Source organism: Chrysochloris asiatica, unplaced genomic scaffold (genome assembly GCF_000296735.1).
Source record: "Chrysochloris asiatica unplaced genomic scaffold, ChrAsi1.0 scaffold00261, whole genome shotgun sequence".
In the NCBI taxonomy this organism is placed as follows: Eukaryota; Metazoa; Chordata; class Mammalia; order Afrosoricida; family Chrysochloridae; genus Chrysochloris; species Chrysochloris asiatica.
In genome coordinates, this window is record NW_006408779.1 from 2,907,519 (window position 1) to 2,913,036 (window position 5,518).

A 5,518-nucleotide genomic window follows, 5' to 3' on the forward strand; every position below is an offset into this window, starting at 1 on the left:
ATAGACACTGGAGGGGGAGAGAAAGGAATAGCGAAAAGCATCACCATAGAAAGCTTGTAAGTCCGTCTTCTGCCTATAACTGATTGGAATACCTTAAAATGGGGCTACAACATGCCCAGTGAAGGAGGCTTCCTGCGGACCCTCTGCAATACATAAGGCCATAGGTGGAAGCCCTTAGACACCCTTCAAGCCTGGACCTGAACTCACTCCCATGGCTCAATTTTCAGTCAAACAAGACTTCATGGTGAAAAATAAAACCAGGGAGGCACCCACTACTTAGAAGAACCAACCATGTGGATCAAAAGGGCAGCATGTGCCCAGGGAAATCTCAGAAGGCAAGCAGGGCCAGGAAGGATGGACGAATGGACACGGGACACACAGGGAGGAGGGGGGATGGTGGGTACACTGAGGGACCTGCAGTCAATGACACAAGACAAAATGTGTGTGATTTGTTGGATGGAAAACTCTGTAAACCTTCACCCAATACACAATAAAAACAAATAAAAATTTTAAGATAGTAATGCTACTATTTCTTAACACATATGAAATAGTGCCCCCGGCCCTTTAATATATGTTTCCTACAAACAAGGACATTCTCCTGCATGTCCCCAACACCCAGTGCCATAGAGTTGGTTCAGACTCACAGTGACCATACAGCACAGAACAGGGGTTCAGTTCATAGGGGTTCCAAGACCTTAAGTAAATCTTTATGGGAGCAGAAAACATCATTGTCCTCCCGAGGAGCATCTGGTGGGTTTGAAACACTGACCTTGAAGTTAACAGTCCAATGCCTAACCCCCTGTACCATCAGGGCAAGCATCAAAATCACCATCAGTCCTGGGAAGGGGCTATGTTATGGGCTCTGCTTTGGACCCCAGGGCAGCATGGGATGTTAGTGACCTGAGGGATGTTGTCCTGGACAGAGCGGGCTTAGACGGGCATCCTGGGGCCTGTCTTCAGTCAAGCAGCATGAAGAGATCAAACGCAGCCACCAACCCACCAACCACTGCCTACTTCCTGTGCTTTGACACAGTGGGGCTGTTTGTTTTTATTACACACATACAACTGCCCTCGGAGGAAAAGTTACTGGGTTATGAAATATTGTCCCCTGCCACTGCAGTCAATTTGGGTTTCATTTAAAATCCAGTAAGAGTGCCGTGGCTTCTGGGCAGCGGGGATCACGCCACAAGGTGGCTGCGGAGCACTGAGTTAAGACCTCCCCACAACCCCGATTCTCCCCACATGCAGGAGAACCACTGCAGGGAAGGGGAGGCTCTGCTCCGTTGGGCAAGTCTGCATATACTCTCTCATGGCCCTCCTTTCCAGGATAGATCACAAATAGTGAGGCTGTTTTGGAATTCTTGCAGGATGGTGTTAAATTTCAAGGAGTCCTCTGCTGGCCAGGTCTCCGAATCCCCAAGAGTGTGCTGCGGCCAGGCGGTGGTCCCAAAGGTTAAGCTTCATCCGGTTCTTAAAAGAGACAAGCCAAAGGGGAGCCAGTGGGCTCTGGCTTTGACCAGCCTTGTCCCATGGTGACCCTGGGGCAGAGGGGAGAAAGAGAGAGAAAAGAGTCTACCAGGAGCTCCTTCCAACATCTTGGGAGTGGGCTAAGCAAATGTCCCCTGAAGAGTTACAGGGCCTCGTCCCTACTGTCCAACAGCTAAAGACCTGGTGATGCTAATTATGTTTTTTTTTTTTTTTTTTTGCAGTTTCAAACCCTATTATTCCTGTCTGCCTAACTTTCACTACTTTAACCTAGCTTCAAAACTTCTGAAGGAACAAACTGCTGTCTTGCAGAAAAGTGAGAAACGTGCCTTCTGCAAACTCTTAACCTGCGTCCATCCGAAGGGCACTTGTGACCTCCCTCTGAATCTTGTCTCCAAGGGGCCCTGCTGAGGTCTGCCACCATCTCTTCACCCGAGCTCAGGAAACCACAGGAATTAAGCACAGGTTGGCCCTGATTCAACTCTCTTATCTAACCTTTTAGCTTCTGCCTCTTTTTCAGTGCAAGGGATCAGATAGTAGGGAACAAAATTCAGTGAGCAAAGACCACATGCCATCAGATATAAGGCATATTGGGTATTGCGGCCCAACTGGACGAAGAAGGTGTTCCCTTGGTCTAATGCCCCCAGAAACATCTCTCTCCCCTGCCCCTCAGATCCAGGGTGAGCTAACAAAGACGGCTGGCCCATGAATCCCTCTTCTATCATCTTTAGCTTACTAGTCACAACTGGGACCGCAGCAAGGGGATCCTCCCTCAGAGTACAACAAGCAATCACTAAAGACAAGGCAACACCCTTAGTACAAACGAGCAAAATGCTCTTGGTGCAAAAGCAGTTACCCTCCCTGGGGGGCAACACCACAGAATCCCAGAGCTTTGCTCATTTCTGCAGGAGGACGAAGCTGCGTACATCTCAGGGACCAGAGCTGATTCTATGTCGGTCAGTCAGGAAAGGTACAAGGCAACAGCAAGAACATTCTGGAATCTGCCACAAAAATAAGTAACAGTACCCCATCATCAGGAGGCCTGGGGCGGCGCTGTGGGCCAATGCGTCAGACTGCAAAGTTGTTTGGACTGCAAGGTCGGTGGTTCAAGCTCACCAGCTGCTCCTCAGAAACTTTATACAGGGTCGCTGTGGGTTGGAATCGACTCGACGGCACTTCACAACAACAACAACAACAACAACAACCCCATCATCAGGATTGTCCTCATTGCTCTCATGGTTACAATCTCACCTCCTTCCACTTCCTGTCCCAGCAGTGATCTTCCTGATTGGCTTTAAGACCAGTTATATCAAAATTTTGGTCAAATTTGTCTCTTCTTGTCTCCAGGTCGTTAAAATCTAAATCCTGCACAACCAGCCCGAAGGAGGCACAACGACGTCATTGCCCCGTTACCTGAAGATTCAGGGTCTCATCTTTCTTAGGGGGCAGTGACAGAACATCGTAGGAGCCGCCAGCAGGGGATGTGGGTGTCCACTTGCTCAGGCCCCTCCCTCTAGTCACCACCGTGAAGGTGTGCAGGTAGATACTGAGAAGTTCATGGGAGAAAGATGGTCCACTATCTCTGTCTCTGAAGGTCAGTTAGGTATCTGTGTGCGCACAGAGTAATTCTCGAGATAGTCGCGTCCTTTTATGTTGGGGTTTTACAGATTGTTCATATGGTTTGTCTGTCAGGCCTGACGGGCCTGCTTTTGTCTTGCTAGACAGGATGGAATAAAGGGTCCTGCACAAGTTAAGTTTAGGGCTGCGACCCCGAGGCTGATGTCAGAAGCAGCCGCCAAGCTCTTTCTCTCTGTGTCGTGGGAAAACTGTGGGCTCAGCGCTGGACTTTTTTGGGGGTGTGCACCCATCCGCCTGAAGGTATCCAGGCGAAGCAAAGAAGGCATGACGGGAAGAGAAGGGGAAAATGTGTCAAATTCCCCAACACCTCCTTTTGCAAATGTCACTGTGCCGCTTCTAGCTCCAGTTCCCGCCCTCTGAACTCTGCCCAGGCGGGGTGGCCACAGAGGGAGTCCCCTCGAGAGCGATTCCTAACTTGCAATATTTTCCTTTATATCCTGATTTTCCCACTTGCGCATGCGGGAAACTGCTGCCCTGGACCTTATGCTAGATCCAGAGCTCTGGTGGTCTGTAAGCACAGCTTCTCTGGGTTTTATCCCTCCCCCGCGGAGCCTTTCCTACCTGGCTGTCTCTGCCTCAGCCAAAACCGGAACTCTAAAAAGATTTTGATGTCGTTTTCTGTAGAACGCTGTGTATGATGGTCAGGTTAGCGTAAGGTGACACTGGAGTAGGGGGTCCTAATGGTCTGTCACTAACTCACTGCCAATGAGTTGGCTGCAACTCAGAGCAACCGTAGAGGATACAGGGCAACTGTCGAAGAGGGTTTCTGGGACTGTAAGTCTTGTTTGGGACAGACTGCCTTTTCCCAAGGAGCAGATGGTGGCTTCAAACTGCTGACCTTACAGTTAGCAGCCCAACCTGTAACCCACGGTGCCTCCAGAGCCCCACCCATGTGACTGTGTCTTTATAAGTGAGGAGGGACACAGGAAGAGGACAGGGGACGGTACAGCTGCAAACTGAGCAGAGCCTGGAGCCCCAAGCAGCTGGGAGAGGCGCATGAAACAGCTTCTCCCTCGGAACCCGCAGACAGAACCAACACAGCCGAAACCTTCAATCAGACGTCGAGCCTTCAGAACTTCCAGACAACACATTTCTGTTGTGGTTTTTTGTTACCGCAGCCCTTGGAAATGAAGAAAGCTTGTAAGAGTAAAAGTTGGAACCATTTCCCCAGTCTGTCAAGAGATTAGTTAGAGGAGACTGGAAGAACAAAGCAGATGGGAGAACAATTAGGCAGGTTTGCATGGGCTAAGTGGGACAGAGGTAAATAATGATGTATGCACAACCTGGGAACAACAGGGCTCTGGGATACAGAGATTGAGACATGGTTGCAATGGGGAAAAGGGGGCAATAATGTTAAGATGCTTGGCTGTCTTTTGAATCTTGGTTTTCCTTGCATTGTATTATAAAATAGATACTGGAGAGGGAGAGAAAGGAATAGCCAGAAACATCACCATAGAAAGCTTGTAAGTCCGTCTTCTGCCTAAAACTGATTGGAATACCTAAAATGGGGCTACAATGTGCCCAGTGAAGGAGGCTTCCTGCGGAGCCTCTGCAATACATAAGACTATAGGTGGAAGCCTGAACCACATCCAGATCTCCAGAGATGGGTAATTTCCACTTGAAAGGACAAGCAGACCAACCTGGAGCGGCTAGAACAGAAGTTACTTCTTGAAAGAACCACCTACAGGAAAAATATAAAACAACAGAGACAGATCGACTGTTACCACAAGAACAAACAACATGCTTGCCCAGGAAACATCAAGGCAAGTGGACGGGTCCCCTCAGTGCAAACCCCCTTCCAAGACTAACACTCAATGGGAATGCATGCTGTGATTGGTGACCACGCTCGACACTGATAAGGGGAAGTGAGGGAAAAACAGCAATGAAGCGGTGAACTAAGCTCTACAACGTTCAATAGACTTCTGTGAACCCGGGTGAAGACCTGGTTGGCCAGCAGTGTGGCAAGACCTGGGGACTCTTGGGCTTAGAGTCAGTGACATAGCCACAGAGGACTAGAGTGGAGGGTGAAGCGTCCAGCTGATAAGAGAGGGCATATGCATAAGAACACCCATACTTTCGAATAATACCCACGTGACCTGGCTTCAATGACTGGATGTTCAGAGCTCAAACAGAAGAAGAAAGAAGAAGAAAAAAAGGGTAATCTGATACAATTTGATGAACTTGACCTACAACTATGGAAGCAGTAGCTCAAAAGAGGATACAAGTCCTTACAGCAAGAATCATTCTCACCCCCTCCACACACAGAGTAGACAGGGATGGGCAACTTGGACATTGGCTACCCAAAATGGGGGGCGGGGGGGCTACAAAGGCAAGAAGTGACTGGCTTACAAGCTTTCAAGAGGGAACCTAGATCCAGATGGCCTGGAGGAAGGTA